The sequence below is a fragment of the Diabrotica undecimpunctata genome, chromosome 2 (assembly GCF_040954645.1).
Source record: "Diabrotica undecimpunctata isolate CICGRU chromosome 2, icDiaUnde3, whole genome shotgun sequence".
Lineage (NCBI taxonomy): Eukaryota > Metazoa > Arthropoda > Insecta > Coleoptera > Chrysomelidae > Diabrotica > Diabrotica undecimpunctata.
Window position 1 is genome coordinate 125,068,101 of NC_092804.1, and position 24,306 is coordinate 125,092,406.

The 24,306-nt window shown below is 30.5% G+C and overlaps 1 protein-coding gene across 4 annotated transcripts in view; it reads right to left on the reverse strand.

Moving 5' to 3' along the window:
* Positions 1-6,091: 6,091 nt before the first annotated feature.
* Positions 6,092-24,306, reverse strand: part of LOC140434852 (5-hydroxytryptamine receptor 1-like) — a 1,076,278-nt gene continuing 1,058,063 nt past the window's right edge. For all 4 annotated transcript variants that reach the window (XM_072523427.1, XM_072523426.1, XM_072523428.1 and 1 more), the window contains one exon: positions 6,092-12,358. The gene's annotated coding sequence lies outside the window, so the exon portion shown is untranslated. The remainder of the gene's footprint in view (positions 12,359-24,306) is intronic.

A 24,306-nucleotide genomic window follows, 5' to 3' on the forward strand; every position in this document is an offset into this window, starting at 1 on the left:
TCGTTTTCCAAATATTTTTTCTTGCAGGATGGCTTAAAGGAGCGCATATCTGGATTCATTTCGCATAATATGTCAGAAGAACTGTAACTTTCGAGATTTGATGGTGGTCAGTACCTCTCCGTTCTTATTCATTCTTCTGAGAACCTCCTGATTTATGACTCGGTCAGTTCACGGGATCTTAAGCATTCTCCGATATAGCCACATTTCAAATGCTTCCAGTTTTCTGCACATTTCTTCGTTCAAGGTCCACGATTCAACACCATAAAAAAGGACAAAGAAGACATATCATCGCAGCATTCTTACTTTTGTATCAAGTGAGAGGTTGTGACTCTTGAAGAAGGCTCCCATCCGATTGAAGATGGATCTGGCTATTCCGATGCGTGCTCTAATCTCCTGGTTGTTGGTCCTTCTTCATTTATTATGATGCTGAGGTAGTTGTAGTGCGTCACTCTTTCTATAGGGGATTGGTTGACGTAGAGTTGACCTTCTGATATCCTTTTCTTGCTAATTATCATAAGCTTTGTCTTCTTAGCGTTTATATTGAGTCCATATTGTTGACTGTAATACGTGATTTTGTTCATAAGAACTTGTAGGTCTTCTAAGTTGTCCGCAAATACTATGGTGTCATCTGCATATCTGATGTTGTTTAGCCGGTAACCATTTAGTAGAATACCTTTTTCAGTTTCGTGCAAAGTTTCGATAAATATTCTTTCAGAGTATAAATCAACAGTTTCGTGCAAAGCTTCGATAAATATTCTTTCAGAGTATAGATTGAAGATTAGAGGAGACAAAATACAGCCTTGCCTTTTTCCATGCATGATTTTCACATAGTCAGTGTGTTCACCTTCAACTCTGAGATTTGCTGTCTGATTTCAGTAAAGATTTCTAATTATTTTCAGATCTTGGTGGTTAATTCCTGTTTCTTTTAGTATTTGCATTATCTTGGCGTGCTGTACTCGATCAAACGCTTTCTCGTAATCAACGAGACATGCGTATACGACGCAGTTGACGTCTCTGCATCTCTGGAATAAGACATGTACTGAGAACAAAGCATTTCTAGTAACAACAGCATTTGTAAACCCGAACTGGTTGGGGGAAATTTGACTTTCACACAGCTTGTAGATTCTCTTATGAATTATCTTTAGGAACAATTTTAGGAGATGACTCATGAGGCTTATAGTACGGTAATCTTCGCATTTTTTAGCTCCTGTTTTTTTTTTGGAAGTGTAATAAACTCATATTTCAGCCATTCTGTTAATATTTCTCCAGAGTTGTATATGTTCCCCTAATAGATTAATATTATAGTGTCCTATACCAAGATAAAATAGGAACTTTTAGCGGAAACTACACTCGACGACTAAATTAATTAAACATGATTCTTCAGAACAAACTCAGATATTTAGTTCACTAAGAAGTTTTATAAACCCTAGCAATAGATCATTATTCAAACACGAAATAAAAAAAAAACAAAAATTTTTGTTTCGAATCAGTACAAATTTTTTTCTAACCTTTAAAATGTATAATTAATATTTTTTTGAAGTTGATGAAAACATAATACATATAACCGAATATTCATTCAACGAGCTTGCTTGTTAGATTTTATTCGTTAAGACACACTTTTATCTCAGCAGCTATCTATTTTATTTCTGCGCTGCTATCTACGTCGATTATTCCTTGTGTTTAGGATGTCCCATATATGGACTATGGAGTTTAAATCTGACTTCTAGGTGGCCACTCTAGTATAGCAATGTTCACATTTTGTGGAAATGCGCCTTCGAGCCTTATCTTCGATGGTAAATAAATTTTCAACACATAATGGCATAAATGTTCCTTGCGAAACTGTACTTGTCAGAGTAGCAGTGTCCCTTCTCGTACACATTAGACTCAACAAAGAAAACGATCGTCAGGAGAATTAGTTGATTGTTTCCTTCCCTGTTTTTAGGTAATCTCGAGTATGTACCAGTTTCTCCAAATCGTCTATTTATTGTTAAGCGTATGGCATTTTGACAAAGAAACAAGTTAAATTACAATTGACTACATAAAAATTTTTAATCATCATGTATAGACAAACATGGAGATTGTTTGGAGTAAACCATGCCACAGCTATATGAAGAGGAGAGTAGCTTACTTCACCTACGCAACATATACGTACATCCACCATGTTAAGCTCTAATATGATTAAATGTTCATCAGGTCTTACGTGGTACGTCAAATCCAGGAGATTTTTTGGTAATACAAGGTATAATTGTATTTGTTTAAGTTTCCGGGTTCATTTGGTAATCATGTTAAAACCGATGTCTGCCATTGTTTCTGCGGTTTGTATGGGAGATTTTGTGGGGCGCCGTAGACTTCTGGTTGCATCTTAGAAATAGTTATGTATCTGTAGCGTCAGGTTGTTGAGGATCTTTTTTATATTCTTGGGTTAGAAGATTCAGTCAGCGAAGGTGTGGTGGTGGAACGTCGCCTAGTAATGGTAGCCAATGGGTTGGTTAAGTGTCCTTGAAGTCAAACATCTTAAAATGTTTAGGTAGAAACAATTTACTTCGGCTTTAAAGGCCTTGGATCGAAGTTTCCATTTCTTAAAGTAACTTCCCATAACTTCCAAGTCTTTCGTCAAATCCTCTATATGGGTCAAACATGTCATATTGGTAAACCAACTCTGTTGGTCATGTATCTTATGGTGTCTTCTTCGTTATAAAGTGCAACAACTAAAGCTATTTGTTCGACTAACTTCTTTTTATGCTAAAACATTTTTACTGAAGCGACTTTTTATGAAAAACCTAATGATCATACATTAAACATCACATAAAGGATTAGCAAAACAACGGCAAAATAAAAACCAGCTAGCAAAAAATATTGGATAGATAACCAAGAAATATATCAACTGTAAAAAGTAGTATAAAGAAATATAGCTTAACGTCTGAAATCTACGCAGTCTCTAGGAAATAGAACATGTCCTTTCTCATATCAAAACAACTCAGTGCTATCATGATAGCAATCATTTTGGATATCATAATTTTATTTTTTTATGTTCTGAAGAGTCCTGTGGTGGATGTTACGACCAGCTTCCTAATTTCTTTCACTATTATATTCATCTTTTTCGGCATTTCCTTTATCCCGAAACCTTGCGGAATTCTTGTCAAAAAATTTTATTTAGTTCAATTTTATTGTCAAAAATTTGTATTTGGTTTTTATTTTTTATATTGTGACGTGTTTGATACTATGTCCAATCATAATATTTTTAGAATTATTTCCTTTCGAGGCGCACATTGCGAGTGACAAGTCTCTTTGCTCTTGCCTCAGTCAACGTTGAAAAGTTTACTCCATATAATGGGATAGAAAATATATGTAGTACCGAGCAATCGGAGATTTAATTTAAAGTACAAATTAAGTAATTTAAATAATTTAAACGTTTACATGAAAGCTATCCTGGCCTTTATGTCCTGGGAATGGCTCCACTGTTCATTTAATTCTATGATGACGGTATGTTGACCCTTGCTCTATAATTTTCAATTGTTGGTTTTTTAATCATTCCAGGAATAAAGCATTTGTTGATCCAGCTTCCACTTGTTTGTACTTTAGTATTTGTTTAGTTATACAATTTTTATCGATTCTGCTAATATGTTGATTCCATTTTGTTCCGCACTTTTTTATCTCTGCATAAATTGGATAGATTTGTAGTTCTTCATTAATATATTTATTTCTCTATCTATCAAATCTTGTAATAGATCTTATCTTCATAGAAATCTTATTTCACTAGCTTGGATTCTAGAATTATCTCTCTTCCTTATGATTCAACTCTCACGTTCATATTATACCAGAGTAGGTCAAGCCACTGTGTTATAAAATTTTATCATTGCATCGTTTTTCTTTCTCTAGTTCCAACTCCACCAATAAAGGTTGGATATAACCATTTCAAATTCGTCTCTTCTAATTTTCTTAATAGCGTCTGTGTTTTTAACCTAGTCCAGTCGCGAATGTTTTTCAGCCAGTATATTTGTCGACTACCAGGACCCCTTTTTCTATCGATTTTACCCTTCATAATTAGCTGCAGCAAGTCGTACTTTACATTTTAAAGTATGTGTCCCAAATACGCAGTTTTTCTTCTTTTAATCGTGTTTAAAATTCTGTCTCTTCTCATTCTGTGTACCATTTCGTTTGTTATATGATCGGTTCATGGTATTTTCAAAATTCTCCTAAAAAGCCACATTCCAAAACCTTCCAGCTTTCTCATTAAGTTAACATTAACAATCTAAGAAGAATAGAGTGGACATGTCATTTTACCATCCGATATTGGATCAGAAATTTCCTCATATTCAAAAAGCTGCGCTTGATTACTCTCTTCTTGATCGAATTTCTCATTTTGGATTAAGATCTTCAGTAGTCTAAAATTCTAAGTACTTTATTTGTCCACATCTTCATTTTTTATCCGGATCCTTGTTATTACATTACCCCTTTTACTGATAACCATGGTTTTTATTTTATTTATGTTTATTGTTAAACCAAACTTTTCCCCAGTATCACAAATTGTGTTTAATAGCGTATGCAGGTCTTTTTCTCACTTATAGCAATAATGACTGTATCGTGGACACAACGAATGTTATTTATATTTTCACCATTTAAATTGATCCCTTCCATACAGTTTTTAAGTACTTGTGTAAATAACTCTGCAGAGTATATATTAAATAGTAATGGTTAAAGTACACAGCCTTGTATTTCCATCTAATGTTACCACAGCTTGTTGGTTCCAATAGAGATTTCTCACTATGTTAATATTATTTTTGTAGTCGTTTTCGCCATAGACATTTCATGAGAATTTTATGTTTAGCTTTGTCGAAAGCTTTCTCATAGTCTATCAATGCGACGAAAAGATCTTTTCTTGGTCTCGACATTTTTGTGCAAGAGTTGTGAAAATATACAGAGCTTTAACTGTTTCAAAGCCATTACGTATTACGATTGTATCGTTACGTGTCTTAAATGATCTGTGAATTGTTCTGTTTACATACTAAAAATCTAAAAAAACTATGACCAATGTCCTCTGATCCCGACATAAGTCGGAGGCTCTAGATATAGAATCGAAATCTGCCAAGAAATATTATTTGCTTGTTCCCAAGAGCTCAGTGTAGCAGAATAAATGGATATATTGCGTATAATAGATAATACGTTATGTAACTGACGAAAGAGTGTGAAACGCGAGTTTTCGACGCCTATAAAATAACCAAATCGACTAATAGATGGAAAACTAATAAAAAATCAGTAAGGTGGACTGTACAGTTAAAATTACAAACAAGATGCATCAAAGAATTTTCTAATTGATAATAAATGGTAGACTATGTATTTTTCTCTGCCATTTGTTATGACTTTTGGTTTTAATGTTAACTTCTAGGCCATATTTGTTACTAGTTTTTACTATTTTGTTTATTAAAGAACTCAACTGTAGGCTACCACCATGCTGTCAATATGTTACCATTTTTTGATAGTAATAAAAAAACTTTTTGATAAAATTCTTAATTCTCCCTGTAAGCAGCATGCACAAAATCTAAAAAGCATGACCTGTACAATATTAAGTAAAAATCAATTTGAACACACTTTTGAAAAATCTAGTCTTAACCCTATATCGACAGCCTTTAGTTTTTTTTTGTAATTTTAAATAAAATCTCAAAATTAAAATTGTATAAAAAAGCATAAAAATTGACTAGAGAGGAACAAAGCTTACTTAAATACATTTTGAAAATCGATTGTCTCTATTATGGTTTATTTGCTCTCTAATATTTTAACAAGTCGTTGACCTTAACTTTTACGAATTAGAAACTGATTTATTTTAAACTTATATTAGCGGTTTAAAACCACTATAACAAACTAAAATGTGTCCTGGTTGACAGTAGACATCTATATTAATATCTATTATCAACTGTCAACTAAATTGTTGTATAAAAATGTCGGTATATAAAGAAATCAATAAACGACTAACCACATTTGCTTTACCAATATTTTATTTACTATTATATAAACGTATTAAAATAGCCAATAGAAGTATTAACAAATGAAAAAGTAAACAAAACCAAAATATAAATATTGATAATCTCTTCAACTAACAGACACACATAACAGTTTAAAATAGTAAAAAAATGATTTGGAAAAACAAGAGAAAAGATAACGCAAAATATAAAAGTCATAACTGTTTGAAAAAATATATCAGATAAGCAAAAACATCAAAAAACATGATTGCGTATAAACACAACATATTTTTTCTGTTTTAACCATGGCCAAAGTTCAATAAAAAGTGGGTGTTTGTAATGGAACAGGAATGGAAGCCTTACATTGAAAAAAAAAACAATATTGCTTAAGAAATGGAAAGTACAGTTATTTATTATTACCATACAATATTGCAAGCTGCAACTGTTACTCCTATTTGTTCAGATTTACTTTTATTCCAGGTACCTCTTATTCAGATTATTTTAACCTAAGCCTTAGGACATTTTTAACAACTCATGACAATATTTTGTCAAATAATTGGAAATGCACATCTTGCATAATAAGTGGATTAAAAGATTATTAACTATTAAGTAATAGAAAAACAGTATATTTCTAAAAATTAATTTTGGTAAAACTCTTCGAATCTACTTGATTCATATTATCTTTTCCTGTGTATCTGTATAGTTTTACTCGGTTTTAAATATTATTGTGAGTGTTTTCTTTAATTTATCTAACAATATTTTCAGTTTTATCTTCATTTTTTATCTTTTGTTGTTTATTAACTTGCATATTATTATTCTCCATAGTTTTTTTAGAGTTCTTAACAAAATTTATGATTTAAATACAAATTTTACAATTTTTTTTATAATTTATGTTATAAAATAAGAATCATGTAACAATAATATAGCACCTAGGAATAAAACACTAAAAACTTTGTTTTCGTAGCCGTCTTTGCCGTGTAACCCTTTTCTAAGCTTCGCTTAGAAAACGGCTATACTTATGACCTCAAAATTCACTGTGGAAAAGATAGTAAGGGGGATCTTTAACTGTTGTTCTATTACTTATGGAAGTGTTGGTAGACAGTAATCATACTCTCTTCATAGATAATTATTATACGAGTGTCACCCTTGCTCACACACTGCTTAGCCGCACGACTCACCTTGTTTTCACTATTCGGTCAAACATAAAAATGAATTGTCCCGAGGTCGTTAAGAAAATACTAAATAAGATTAAAAAAATTGCACTACAACGTAATTCCAGAGTTGTAATGTTAAAATGGTGTGAAAGGGATGTTTTATTGATAAGTACAAAGCACAGAGATGAAATGGTAACACGTTTACATAAGGCAAAGAAATTGAGAAGCCCAAAATGGTTGTTGACAATTACAATGATTTAAAATAGTTTAATGATCTCTCAGATCATTAAACGGCGTATTCATATAGCTTGAGACGAGGGAATAAATGGTACAGAAAATTAACCACAGAAATATTGGTTGTTAGCGTCTTGGTGAATGCTTATATTGTTTGTACCGAGGTTACACAAACTAAATTGACTTTGAACATAGTTTAAAACAAAAGTCGCTATAAAACTACTGGGTGAAATACCTGTTGACATTTGGTTTAGGTGAAATGATTGTTGAGGCCAGAGTGTCCCTAATACAATACTGTATTGTGGCATTGGAGTGATGCTTCACTGTCCCAAGACTACGATTTAGTGAGGCATCACATTGTGTTAATTTCCGTAGATTCTAATAAAGGTAGCTTAAGGCCTTTATTTTGAATATGGAGAACTTGAAATTGGTCGTTAAGAGAACTATTATGATATAGAAGGTGAAGTTCATCCGTATAATCTGTTTTTCTATTATTGAAAGTTCTTTTGTGTTTCTTCTATACATTTTTTAAAGGTTTTAACCTTTTGACGTAAGTAAAATGTAAGTTTATGAGCAGTCACCATATGTAAGTTTGTATACACCACTGTGTAAGTGATTTTTCTTTTGTCTTTTGTTGTTCTTAATATATTTGCGTAGGTTATTGCTGGTTCCGAAAGTTGGTCTTATTTCTTTATTTTTTATGTGGTTTGCTATTTTTGTTAATATCTTACCTGAGTAAGCAATCGAACAAAAAGTAGGTACTGGGTTTTTTTCTGGGCAAAAGATAATTTTAGGACTTTCTTTTTAAACTTTTGTTTATTGTTTGGTTATTTTACTTATTATTTACTGCTGTTTGCTTAATATTATTCAATTATATATAGAAAAACAGATTAGGTATAGAAAAATAAATTCTACATACGCCCTTTATCTTCTAGATCATTGGTCTTTTACTGACCAATTTTAAATTTTTAATATACAAAATAAAGGCCTTAAACTATTTTTATGAAAATCTATAAAAATTAATAAATTAAAAAATATAGATATAATTCTGAATGACCTAATTAAAAAACAGCTATCCTTTCCTTAACTTATTCAGTTAACGGTTATAAAATGGAAACGAATGGTAAAAATACATCACTAAGAAAGGCAGTCTGCCGAAACAGCTGTAGTGATAATAAAATATAATAAATTTTGTGAAAGTGTAGAAAATAAAAGTTTTTATTGTTTTACTCTTCGATAAAAAACATGAACTTCTATCAAGTAATGGTTTAATCCATCACTTATAATAGCACTTGTAAAAGTAATAATTTCAAAACTACGAATAAGTCTATATTTCTCTTTTATTCATGTAATTTTTACTAGGAAGATGGCCATGGAACGTAACCAATGAGAGGATAATATGGAAAAAATTAAATCCTACTACATTCTGTATTTGCTAGGTCACACAAAGCATACGTCCCATTTTCCTACTAGGTCAGAAATTATTCGACCTCTTAGTTTCCATTTCCGCCGCTTTTGTATGATATATACTCTAATTATTGTTTCTGCGGCTAAATACATTGGTGAAACTGGCCAATTTGTCATAACCTGGATAAAAAGAATTACAGATACATTATATTTGATCTTTACTCGCAGTCCGTAATGTTACAGTGCTGCTAAGATTTCATTTTGTTTGAAAAAAACATTCTTTCTAAACATGCCAGGAATATTCGCAAAGCGATATAAACACGAAAGCTTCTCTAGAATATCAGCAGAGACGAAAGCTATACCTTGTATATCTGTTATTTGAAATCCAACTCAGCACTGCCGACGAACTTTCCAGGTTTCAGTCCTCTATCGCAGGCCGACAAGATTCAATTATACCAGACCTACGTTAGAGCGATGATGTTATATATTATGCAGTCCCAGTATTGAGTTTAATAGCGGAGATAAACTAGAATAAGTTTTTAAGAATATAAACAACATGCTACAGGGTATTAGATGATTGTGATGGTAAGACAGAGTTTTAAACGCAACCGTCCAAGAAATTCTACAGTACAATCACTGAGGGAGAGGGCCATGAACAGGACAAGAAAATTGTTCCACGAGGCCACAAGAAGTCTCCTTTAAACAAGGGATATTCTCGCCGAAAACAGACTGCAGACACATCGTAAAACCCCAAAACTGATTGGCCGTACAATCAAGGTCCAGCCAGGTGATTTCCGAAAACAGCCAAGGAGGGAAGAAGGTTCGGTGCCAAAAACAGACCTACCTACAGAAACAGACCTCCAGGAGGTTAACAGCATAGATATGCATAAACTTTTTTATTTTTATTTTTACAAAATGATTGATCCTAACGATCGGCTACATAAAAGCCGCTGAAGAGTGGTTATAATCATATTTTTACCCCCGGACGCGTTGGCGACTACTTGAGATGAACTCAGTTACAAGTCCAAAAAGGGAACGGTCCAAACCCAGAACAACGATAAGTCAATATTATATTTTTATTTTAATATATTTTTATTATATTTATTTAATACATACTTGTCAAAAATATTCATATAGTTAAAACAACAGCAGTATGACATAGAAACATTTTGTATTCGTAAAAGTTTAGGTCATTCGAACACAATGTCATGTTTGGATGTATTATTCAGACAGTCAAATTTCATGGCATAGTTTTTCCTTTTTTTTAATAAGAAACTAACACTGCAAACAATTTCTATGCGTTGAAATTTAACTGAATACTGAGATAAAAATAAAATACAACAGTCGTAACATTACATGCAATTTATTGATACTGATTATGTTTCACAAAGATCAACTTATGGCTTTTTGGTCTAACTTTGTATTTGCTTGTATTTTAGATTAAATTATTTAACAAATGAAGGATTTTATATTGACAGTAGCATGTATAATTTAGTTACAAGTTTATTTATATATTAATATTCGCCAATGCGAACTAGTGTTTTCCTACCATTTAATTATGCTTCTTAAATCTAAGTTTCTTATTAAAATCACAGATAGGAAAGAATTGGCGTATTTGAGACAAGGTCTTCAAGAAGAATGCTTCGAATATAATAAACAGCTATGAGGACAAACACATCAGTTTTTAAAAATAAAAATAACTTACAGCGTCTCCTTAGCTTTGTATTTACAAAGATATTATAACAAAGGATATAATAATATTTATATTAATTTAAACATGACAAAGTTATTGTTTAAAAAAAAAACCGGAATGAAACAGAAATAAAGGTAGATTGCCAATCAGGCTCGCTGATAAAGTAGACCCTTCTGGATACAAAATTTAATAATGCAAGTCAGAATAGGGAAATATGTATACATAGCAAGTAACGGGTAGCTCTGTTAGATACCACTAAATAAAAATATATTCAAAAATAAATAACAAAGTAAAATTAACTTATGTAATATCTACAATAAAAATAACATACCAATTTAAGTGAATAAATCGATGACGTTACGATCCGCTGTTGATACTTGCGAAAAATTAATATTGGCGATGCTAGGAAAGTTGAAATAAAAGGATATTGATCAGTACTCAAACATCAGGAAACGACTAGTCAAGACTTAGACAAGATAATAAGTGGCCGAATGAATCACTACTCGATACGGCTAAGAACTGGAAAGTGACCAGTCAGCACTTGGTCGAAGACGAGATGGTTTCGCCTTATTTCAATAAATACTCCAAGACTCATGTTAGGAGCTCTTATCAGATCAGTATTCTAGCTTGAACTTTATTTTCTGTTGCGGTGGGCGTCATTTTATATTTTTATATCGACTGGCAACGACAGTGTTCCGAAACACTGGTGTTCTATCTCCAGCGCGAATCGATGGTAGTAGTGAGCTTCTGGTGGGAGTGCAGGCAGAGAGAAGGATAGTCTGAAGTAAGCGTTGTTGGCGCATGCTGGCGGTATGCCATCTTTAAAAGCATTCAAACAGTAATAAAATCTCTAAAAGAACATCAATTTTCACAAGCATAACACATATAATAAATTGTAAAAAGTGGAATAGACAATATTCTTACCGTTCTACAGATTTAACATTTTATGTAGGTAGATAACAATTAAATAAAATAAAAAGTAATTATTTATGACAACACGGTACTTAAATAAAGGGTTAAAGTACTTTTTTAGCTGTATACTCATCCACAAAAACGATATATCTCGTACAAAGATGGTTTTAAAACTGGAAAAATAATTAATATTCCATGAACATTGAAAAAAGACTTGGCGCCAATTTGAAAAGATCGAACTACTCATATCAGATGTCATATTAGATGCGGTTTGAAGATCAATGTTAACAATAATGTAATGAAATAATAAATAAAAGTATTTTAATTATTATATCAAAAGAGAGTAGGTATATTATTATGCCACAATAAGTAATTTGTGTTGTAGAAAGGACATATCAGTTCCATTGACAACATAACGTGCCAAATACTACGTAAGTAATATAATTATTATTCTAAGAGTTTTTTTAATATACGTATCTAACAGACAAAATCACTCTAAAGAAAAATCTGCAACATTCAAGGCCACTAACGCTTGGCGAAACTATATGTAGGCTGAAGGAGCATTAAGATAAATACGACGACTAAATGCAATAAAAAGCTAAATATACTAATAAAAATAAAGCAATAAGTTGATCTTCTCATGGAAATTTAATATAGGCAGTAATTACAAAGTTTTAATATGGCATACACAAACTTACCAAAACTAAACGAGCCATTTGCCTAACATCCTATAGTTCCTTTTAAATTACAGAATAGCAAATATACATATTTTTTATGGATCAATGTCATGCTACAACATTACATCTACTGTGTGTTCACAATAATCACGAAAATTTTAATACTAGTATGAAGAAGTTAAGCCAAGTGGTTGAATGATGTAGGATGACTATGTTTAAATACCTTTTATTTGGTAACAATTAAAAAGGTAGATTCGCTATTCAGTATTTTGTATGATTTAGGTAATGTTCGTCTCTGATATCGAAGAATTTGATTCACTAGCCCTGGAACAAAAAAACCCTAATTAATATATTAGTTAAATACACATTAAATATATTATTTTATTTAATTTTAGTAATAAACTTATGTCTTATAACCAGTATTTATACACTACATATTTTGCAATATGTAGATTTGAAATTTGATGGTTGTAAAGTTGTTATATTTATCATTTTTCTGATATTATTAGTCAGTTTAGTTTTTTAAACATAATACCGCGTATATTGTACCTTAATTGAAATTTACACTTCAATACCAGTTCAAACGTATAAATACTTTAGATTTTATGCAGTCATGAACATTATAAAAAGATAAAACAAAATCCTAGAAACACCTAATCGTCAGAAATAGTTTTTGATTCAAACTATGCACAACTAAATTAAAACATAATAAATAAAAGCTAACTATATTGCTAAATAACTTTCTACTTAATCAAATATTCAAAATGTCCTCCATTGTTAGTTTGACAGTATTCTAAACGATTTTAGAATGCGTCTATTACATTTCTTCATGTCGCTCTAGAAATGAAAATGGATTCATCGATACTTCTTTTCCTTAACTCTGTAAAACATGCTGGTTTAGTTTTATAAAATCTACTTTTCAAGTGTCCCCAATAAAAATTTTCTTTGGAATTTAAATCAGGTAAACGAGGAGGCCATTCAATACTACCTAATCTACCAATCCATCGTCCGGGAAATGTCTGATCTAAATAACGCCGAACATTTACACCAAAATGAGCTTGATTTCCGTTTTGCTGAAAACATATTTCATTAAAATTGACTCCAAACTTGTTTTTCGTTACAGGTACAATTTCATCTAGAAGAATTTCATACTTGATGAAAAAATTGCCTACACAATAACGTCACTAATATGAAAACATAAAGGCTGTTACAATTTTATTATATTTTGTTTGTGATTGAATGTTTGTGCCGTCTAAAAAATGTTTATTTAATTTAATTATACATCTTGACACAACAGCTGGAGACAAAATATATAAAATAATAATAACATCTTATTAAATGCTCATAACAAAATACATATAATAATGTTTAAAACTCATAAGTGTGAGTAAATGTATTCCTTTAGAAGAAAGGTTATTCTCAGTAGTACCTTAGTTTATAGAGCTTTCCTGTACCTAATATCTTTTAGTTTTTAATACAAATAAAAATAATGTACTGGGGCCTGATGATGGGGCAAATATTGTAAGCCTTGAAACCGGTAGCCCAAAATTTATCGTCATTAAATAATAAAAACTACTTAAGATTGTGAGTATTTCCAAAATAAACTCAGCATGCTACCTACTTCAAAACCTCAACGATATACTAAGTGAAAAACAGCTAATTATGCTGTATTATGCTCAGGTGGAGTCTCGTTTGCGATATGGCATAGTATTTTGGGGTACGTCTTATTATCTGGTACGGGTAATTCAGTGAAGTCTTTCTATCTTAAAAAAAATAGTCCGTTGTATTGCTGGTATTTCTCGAATAACTAGCTGTAAGAGTTATTTTACTAGATATAAACTTTTAACTGTGCCGTGCTTATATATTTTTGAAGTTTGTGTATTTATTCACTCAAATCTTGAGGAATTCAAAACTAATAGTCAAATTCACAATATCAATCCAATGCAGAATTAAAAATTACATCTGCCTTTTTCTAAAGGAAATATGCACTTTTACTCACCTTAAAGTACCTTTTTCGTAGCAAAAGCTAACATTTTTGTGAATAATATTAAGTCCTAGCTTAAACTTATAAGTTTATTCTGGTTGTTGCTTTAAGTATCTTCTGTCTTTTTGTAGTAAACGCTTATTTAGATGTGAATAAAATACAGTATTTACTGGAATTTTAAAGTAACAACTTTAAATTTTTCAAGCCAGGTAATGTACAGCTTAAGAATTAGTCTTGCATAGAACTTCAATCGAACACGTTTAAAAATGGCTCAATTTATGAACATCAGACATCGAAAATATTATTCTTCACGAAGTGAGTGTCATGATGAGGAATATCATAATTTATATCGTTTTTAGAGAATTAATGTGGAGTGGTTAGCAGAAAATTTCCTTGAAGACAGAGTTACATCTGTCATTATTAGTTGTGCTGTACTTCATAATATATCACAGTATTTAAATGATCCACTTCCTGTCGATGAAGAAAAAGATGTCGTGAATGACGAAGAAGAAGAGCAATACAATTTAGAAAATGACGCTGAAAATGTTATGAGAAAGAGACTCCAACGGAGAGAAGATATCAAACATTTAATTTACCAACTAAACATTTAACTATATAAATTGTTATAGTTATAAATTCAAAATTATATTCAAAAACTGTTGAAACAAATAAAAATATACAGGGTGTGTACCTTAAAAAATATATCATATTTCATAATTTATAACATTGTATATATTTTATCTAAATATAAAGAAGTTAAAATTTCGGGACCTTCGCTTTCGGGACCTTGGGTTTCCGGTAGACTTTGACCTAGCTTGTTCAATAAAAGTTGTTCTCGCTCGATCTGCATGCGCGTAAGTTTTAACTGCTCAAGAAGAACCAGTCTTTGTAGATCTGCTGTGCATAATTTGGCAGTCTCATCTGTTTCTTGCCCTTCCAGCTTATTTCTTTTTGCTTGTGATGGTGTAATATAAGAGGAAGGAGGAGTAGGTCTGACTAAAACGTGCCTTGTCTTCGCTGGTTTTTGCATTTCTACATTTTCCATTGGCTTCAATCCCGTTGTTGCCGCTCCAGGAATTTTATGCAATGTTGGGTTTTTCTCATCTTTATCTATAATGTCCAGCAATTTTTTCTCCCAATCTTTTAAAATATTTTTTTTATTTCCAGTTGCTTTCATATCTGTTTTCTTTTTTAATTCGTTTTTCATATTTTAAATCTTTTTTTTTTCAATTGTTTTACATTAATACTTTTGCCATAAATCGTTTGGTATGATTCCTGCAGTTTAATTAAGAAAATTTCCTTATTTTTTGCCACTTTGTTTTTCGCCGACTTCGGAGTCAAGAGATTGACTGTCGTATGCGGAACTCATTTTTAACACTTTTACAAACGTGTGTCTGCTAATGGTTGTAATAAATAACTAAATAAACTGAAAAATCTGTTGACAAAAATAGAATACGGCCGGTTTTTATAAGTTTTTTCTAGATTTATTTTTCCTCTTGTTAGTTTAAACTTAAATTTTTTAGTATACACTTATAAGTATAAGCAAAATATTATTCACAAATTTTTCAGAATGTACTTAAACTTATAGCTGAATCTAATAAGATTGTACTTATACTATAATTGAATTCTTAAAGTAAACACTTATTTTTTATTCACACTGCTAAATAAGTTACCCGAGCCAATAAAAAAATGTAAGAATATGAAAATATTTAAATTAACTTTAAAAGATTTTTTATTGCAGAATACGATTTATTCTGCAATATTTTTGTGATGAATATTTTAGTAGTTGACATTATTTTAAGTATATGCTAGTAATTTTACATTTTCTATTTGTGTTTGTCTTGTAATCTTAGGTTTAGCGTAATTTTAGATTTACATTTATATTTATTAATTTTGTTTTCTAACTGTAACTGATCCTATACAAATTGTATTTGTCAAAAAGGAAATAAAGTATTATTATTATTATTATTATTATTATTATCATAGTATTAACTCATTTCCCACATACTAGCATTTCATAATAATTATCGCTTGATCAATTATATTCTATAAAAACGGTGCAATTAACTCACTATACCCGATCATACATTTAGTTTTTGTGGTCTAGTATGGTTTTTACGTATCCAGTATAAAATTTTTTATTATGAACAGTTGTTTGGAATTAAAAACTATGTTTTAGACGCAATTACATCCTGATTGAAAAAAAAATTTCACATTTTTCTCAAATTACTAATACGAGTACTTATCATTTTTATTCATCGCAAATATGATAACTCTTTTATTATTAATCTTACAAAAAAAAAATTTCCTAATAAAAAGCTCTGCGTTGTTATGATTCAATCATCAGATATCAAATTATATCAATCTTATACGGGGTATGTCAAAAAATATGAATTTCGCTTAAGAGTAAAGTACCTTTAAATTTCATAATATCGAAAAATTTTATTTAGAAAAGTCGTTTGGAATTAAAAAATATGTTTTTATATAGAGTTACACCATTTTAATTGAACAAAATTTCAAATTTTTCTCAAATTACCGAAACAGAAATTAATTTTTATTTATTACAAACAAGATAAGTCTTCCCTTCTGATAGAAAAAAGGTTACTAATTCTTAAGTGTTCATTAGATTTTTATTGTTTTTTGTTTTGTGAAAATTTGGTTCAACAAAATCGAAAATCATTTTTTATCGAAACGGAAGAGTTATCATTAGACTAAAGCAAATATTGAAAAAAAAAGTGAAGAATATGTACATAAATATGCACTAATTTACCAAAAATATGCATTTCTTTTAGAAAATATGCATTCAATATGCAATTTTTAAAAAATATGGATACTGTCAATGGAAACACATATTTAATAATGGTCTATTAATTAATAATTATTTCAATAATTAGAAAACAATATAAATACATTTAAAAACTAAGTAGGTAATTGTAATGTACTAATTAATTGTAATGAAAGTAGTAAAGAAGTAAAATACTATGCTTTAGAATTATGGAAACAATAAATGACCAACTGTTTTTAAAAATTTTTCAAAAAAAACTTATGGCTTCTATCAATGTACATATTATATTTGTAAACTAAAAAATTTCTTTCCACAACAACGGATGTAATGGGAGCATATTTTAAATTTACAAAAATATTTGGTTGTAAATCTATTACTTCGCAAAAATTACCAACAAAGAATTTACCTCAGCAAGTTTCTGAAAACCATTGTTCTTTAAAATATTTAAATGAAATTTTTAAAAAATATTTTTTTCAGTGTCACCTTTATTTTGATAAGCTAATATTATTTCTTTTATTAAGGCTATGTTTTTTACGAAGGACAACTTGGATGATTTTAATTGAGTAATATTTTTCTGAAGCAAACTAAAAATTAATTTAATTAATGAAAGTTGCTGCTGAAGGACGTTGTTTTTAAACATTTTTATCTTTTCCAATCTCTGCTGCATCTAGCAGCAGAGATTGGAAAGTTTCATCCGTTAAAGCATATTTTTAAAATCTACGAAATAGCCTGAATAGAAAAAAGCGGTTTCTAACCATGTTTCCCATCGTGTTAGAACCGGTTCTGGTGGAAAAGAAATATTTGGAAGCATTACCTTATACAGTTAAGTTTTTATAGGAGATTTGAGGAATACTTTTTTATGCCTGATATAAGGGAGTTTATCTTTAAGTGTCATGACTTACCATATATGATTAAGCAATAATTTATGGCCAGGGACAGCTGTATTAAGAAAAAAATCATATTTTTTTTTGTTCAAAACGTGATATTGTTGCAAAGTTGGTTTTTCTAATTGCTTGCGTAATATTAAATAGGATTTTGGTAAGATCTTACTGCTTAGAATATCAGCCATTAAGTGAGCGATACATATTCATGATGAATTAGTAGTTTCGTCAACACACACGAAGAAATAATTGCCATTAATATGAGTTGACATGGTTTTTCTTTAGAGTCCTTTCACTTGGAATATTCGATTTACAATATTTAAAAAAAAAATAAGTTTTCATTGGATAATTTTCAAAGCAGTATATTTGAAGATATTATTGCACGGCAGAGGTCTTCCTTAAAATTATCTTTTTCGTTTCCTTTATTCGAACTTGACCGAAAAGACTTAGAAACCGAAGCTTGATATTTTTTTTCATATTTAGTTTTATCTATTTTGGCTAAATTTGACGCAGTTATGACGTTGGTGTTGATCTCATGTTGATCTATCTAAAATTTCTTTATGTATGCAACCTGTAATAGCTTTTTTAATATAAATAACTACAGTTAGAACCGATTTATTTATAATATTAAACTAAAGGCATCGATAGAAGAAATTTCGTTTACGTAACTGCACGATTATTGCATGGCAGTCACTAATATTTTAGCAATAGTTTAAATATTTATTTGATAATAAAATAGTCACAAATAAGTATTGGTACTTTATTAAAATTTAAATATATTATTCCCGTTTTATTAACCTTAATTTACGAAAACATTAAAATATTTTAAATAACATATCAAATATAGAAAAGTATTACATATTTAGTACTTACAATTTTCTTACAAACTGAACAATACACTTTGTCCATATTCATAGATAGCTCACTGTAAGGTTTAATCTAAGTAGCAACAGTAGTTATTTTCGGCATTTTAAATCCGTACCTCGGAGGTAAAGGACACTATGTCCATTTTCTTACTTTTTCAGGAGAGCAGTTTTAAAATTTTTTAAATTTGTAATCAGTAAATACTCAAATGTTTCTTATATTTAACCAAGATTAATATATTATTATTGTGGTGTGTATAATCGTTTTTCATTCCATGAAGTGTTATATACTTGAGGTTTACCGTTTATTATTTAAATTTATTTTAAAAATGTGTAGTTGGACATAGTGTTGTTTACCTCTAACAACTTTTTTAAATATTGTGGCATTGTATGTTAAGGTCTTTACGAAATAAACAATACAAACACATTAAACAGCATTAAAAAAGGTAAATATTATAATGTTATAATAATTAAGTAAAATTATAGACGACAAGTTTCAAAATTGTTAAAGATGCTCCATATCATCTTCATCTTCTTGTGGGTAATCGTTTGAGGCTACATCGCTATGTGTTAAATTTTGATAAAACACATGACAAACTGACGGAACAAAAGGCAGTAGTGCAATTAAGTCGTTGTACTTTTGTTTTGTGATTGGTAATGGGATTACTGAGACTTGATTTAATTGGGCTGGAAACGTTACTTGCTGTCTTCGATACCTCATGAAGTCCACTTCATACATATTTTGATTATTGAAATCGGTCTTATAAAAGAGCTTTCCAATGTGTTCTTGTTGGACTTGTAGGAAAACACATGGTGACAGTAGAACAGGGTCTTTATTAACATTTTTTTCTACTTACAAAAGGAGGATCAGATGACAATTTCTTATCGAACAGCGTTTTGAAGTTTTTGAAATCTGCAAGTTCCATATTGTTCACTGTGTATTTACCTGATGTTTGCCTAACTAGTTGTTGCCAGTCCCATGGTGTTAAAATGGCCAAATTGGAGAGTTTCTTTCTTTTTCTTTCAATTAAAGCACGAACAGTGTCTGCTTCCATATGTGTGTGCCCTTTCAGTAAAAACTTTTGAGTGATCATCTTTATTTGAGGGTACGTACGCAGTATCCAAAAATAGCACATTATAATACTTATATTTTTATTTTGTCCATAGCAGTTATAGGTCCAAAGAGTGATGTCCTCTACTTGACTACCTGGAATTGTATTGTCAATCCATTTCAAAAATGACGAGGCAATTTCATTTGCACCTCGGGCCCCTTTCGATTCGTCCCACAATATACATTATACAGAAGAATCACTGGCATCATGTAATGTAAAATTTTATGTCCAAAGCTTCCTTTTGTAGAAACTAATACAATTGTTTGTTAGTGGTGAAGGCAAACATTTTTGCAAATCACCAGATAGTACTTTGTATTTTGGTGACTCTTTAGCTATTATAAAGTCCAATTGTTTTAAGTTATACCGAGTTTTAGATTCAATTAGGTGAGCATCATGATCAGCCTGTACACTGGTTAGTTCATCTGCCGTAAGATTATTTTTTAATTGAGCGGTGAATGTACTGCATGTATCGCCAATGTCTCTTTCGGGCGGTTTAAACGACAACTTGAAGTCTTTATTAAAAATATCTACCTACAACCACTTTTTTGCTCTGAGCTTTGGATCTACATGTCTTTCATTGCATTCATCAATGTACAGTTGATACATCTTTTCTATTGTAAGTTCTGTACCCAGATAATCTCTCTTACTCCTTTCTCTGGAATAATGACTCTCGTATTTTGGGAATGATTTAATATGTTGATGTATACTATTTATAGTTTCGGTAGCAGTTTTATTGGTTGGTGTCTACCTCTTTGATCAGCTTTTATTAAATCTCCTGGCTCAATTTTTTTAACATATTTACTACTACTAAATTAGATATACAAAATGTGTTTAAAAACATAACCTTGCACACCTTCAATAGCTGATTGTTCACTGTAAAATGGTAGTGTAGTGTATTATTTTTAGATTTGGTAGAATTTAGATCTTTTTTTCTTGATCGAAGAGTAGGTTGGATGTCGATACATGAGAAGATAAATTGCTTTTTCAGATCTGAAACGTTTGTCTCAGTCCAGTATGAGTTGAAAATTTTTTGTCTTTCATATTCTGGTAATCTTTCAGAGCATTTCATGCGACACATGCAAGGAGGCTTTAACATTTTTGCAGACATGTCTTGGCCTCTTTTACTGAGATATTTTTTCCCACCAGCTATTTTTCGTTTGCAAACATTACAGGCCAATTTTGTTCATTTACTACACGTTTTTACCTTTTTATTTGCACTTAGTTCTATTTTGTACCTACCTTTCTTTTAACACTTTTCTCTTTTTCTAAAATAACTTCATTATGTTCATTGAAATTGCCTGCATCACTGCTTAGGTATAAATCGTCCTGAAGAAGATTTTTTTTTATTGCCCCACTAATCGTAGTAGTAATAATAGCTTTCTCTTTTACCTTTGTTTTCGCTGGTTTACTTATACGTCTCATATCATTGTCGTCCGATTCTGAGCTTTCACCACTAAGAGGCTCATAGATTTTATCAATATCCGAATTTTCATCTCCAAACAAATTATCATTTTCGTCCACTTCTTTCTTATAACGAATATATTATATCAAACCAGCTAAAAGAAGGTTGAATCGTGTTTTATTGTAATTTATGAAAATATTTTAATTCAAAAATAATGTAAAAAAATAAAAAATTTAGACATGACTTTAAATTATTATGTTTAATTTCAAATCGAGAGCTGTCATTCGTTTCTCGTAAAGTGTAGCACAAAACTGTATTGAGTTGTGGCATACTAGAATAAATAAAACACACTGGAAAAATTAAAAATTTAATTTGAAAAACCCATTAAGGGCCGAGACAATAAACAAAGAGAAATTTGACAATTGATTTATTAGATTGGATTAAAAACACATAAATTAAGACTAATTTACAACAAAAAAGAATTTTTTTTTCTCATGAAAGAAAAAACAGGTGGGTGCGTATACGCACCTTTGGCCGAATACGCATACAATTTTTAAAAAAGGAACATATTGTATCTTAACTGTAAATTAAATTTTAAGATGAAAATTTTCGAAACATTCGGGGTGGATGCACTGTACACTTTTTACATAAATAAATAGTATTACTTTTGCACATCCGACATTTTCTTCTTGCACTATTATCGTCTCTTTTTATAATGTGGCCAATATTGTCGAATCTAGTTTCATCTGGTAAATCAAATTTAGATGGACGTCCATATACTGAGTTTGACAATGATGTAGCGGATTCTTCACTATTATCTGCATGTCCCCTATATTTTAGTAAGTTAAGAACCAATCTCGAACGAAACTCCAGTTGGGAAATTTTAGAATCATTCGCAATTTTAAAAATTTTCCAACTATTGACCACCATACTGTCAAACATGTTAGTAAACAACGGCACCACCACTTTTTTCTTCTTATTTTAATACGGTAATTCGCAATGCCATTATCATGCAGATCCACTCCACCCATGTATTGGTTATATTGGTGAATTACATTAGGCTGAGGGATAAGAATTTCTTTGTGTTCTTTACGGTTATAACGTTTAGTTTGCATAAGGGGTAAAACGTCACATGTATTTGTCATTACAGTCACTACTGAATTATCGTTCCATCTTGTCATCAAAACTTCTAAATTGGAATCGAATGCGAGGGTCAAAAAACTGTCAAACTTGAAGCACGGTTTTTTGAAGAAAATCTTAACAATTTGTCGATTTTGTCCATCGAAAGTAGGAGAGAGGTTCTGTCAAACTCATTTGAGGTTGAGGGTTGAGGCTATCTTCGGTTTCCGTGATTGGCTTTTGTGGAGAGAGGTTGTATTATAATAGTTCTGTTCCTATCTTTATAAACTTTAATTTAATTTTTAGTTGTATATAAATAGTTTTTATTGTTTAAAATCAATTGAAAAAAAAAAGATTTAAAGAGGTTTAATAATGGGGGATAGCACAGGGGGGGTTGGTCCTCCTAGTGTTGAGATGGTAATAAGTAAGAGAGATGATTCAGATATAGAATGTAATATAAATTTAGACAAAACATTTGTAGGAAATAATGATAATTCGGAGACCACTAATCAACATGAGAGTAAAAAAGACAAAAAACAGTATTCTTATCAGTATACCGACACTGGCCCATTTGAGGTCTATATGGAATCAAAAAACAATAACGTCGGAAATTATAGTTTTTTAAAGCTAGCAAAATATATACATGATAAGAAAATTGAGAATATACAAAAAATTCATAAAAAGGGTAAAAACCGAATTAGCGTTATTTTTAAGAAATGGGAATGTGCTAATAAATTTGTTTCAAATATAGAGATTAAAAATGATGGATATGAACTCTTTATTCCTGCTAATAAAGTAACTTGTAGGGGTGTAGTAAATAATGTTGATGCAAGTATTTCTGATGTTGAATTAATTAGTTTTTCGGGTACATCCTCAGTAAATATTAAAATTTTGGAGGTAAGACGTTTTAAAAGAAAATCAAAATATGATTCAGGCAAATACATAAATACAGAGACAGTTGCTTTTACCTTTTCAGGAAAACAAATTCCAAAAGAGGTTTCTATATATGGGATTCCCTTTAGGGTAAAGCCATATATGATTCCGGTGGTTCAATGCTATCATTGTTTTCGTTTTGGCCATACAAAAAATCAATGCAGAGGGGATAAAAAATGTAAAAATTGTGCTGATAAAGCACATGAAGGTGAATGTATGATGAAATGTCTCCATTGTAGTAGTAATTTTTATGTAAGTACTTTTAAAGAGTGTCCTGAATATGTCAGACAACAGAATATTAAAGCTGTTATGTCATTAGATAATCTCTCTTATTTTGAGGCAAGTGAAAGGTATCCATATGTCTCCAATAAAAAGTTATCAAAAGAAAATACATTTAGAGTAAGCCAGGACGAATTTCCACCTCTATCAAATCAGGTTAATATACCTGACAGAATTCCAATTAATGAGCGATGGATAGAAAATATTCGAAGTAACCCAGAACAGTGGTTTAGCAAAAAAACAGAAAATAGCGGGAACAAAAATAAAAGAAAAATTAACGAGTCAAATAAAACTTATGACAGAGAGCTTCACAATCAGAATTTAATATCTCCAAATGGCAGATTTGAAGAAGGAACCTTCTCTGTTAGTTCTAAAATTCCTATCCCTGGATGTTCACGTACAGAACAACTAGAGAGGGAAACGGAAAAAATATTGAATGAAATACTAAAAAAACTGAATTGGAGACATAAGGAAGACCTAATCACCTACTTGAACAAGCTAATTACACATGAAACTTCAACAAATAGAAAATTATTAGATCTAGATGGATCCCAAGAATCCATACATCCTACAATGGAACATAAAAAGTTTAAACAGTAATTATAATAGTTTAAAGATTTTTATACACGATTTTAACCCTAAAGTAATATTATTAAATGAAACATGGTTAAAAATAAATCATCATTTTTATTTAAGAGGGTATAAAATACATCGATTGGATAGATTAGATGGTTATGGTGGTATTGCTACTGCTGTTGATAATAGTTTGGATCATAAAGTAGTATATACTTATAACAATAATAATAGTAAAATTCAAATTTTAGCAGTTAAAATAATAGATTGGGACATAACAATAATTAATATTTATATTCATCCTGGGGCAAAAATAGATTTAAATGGATGGGTTGGGCGAA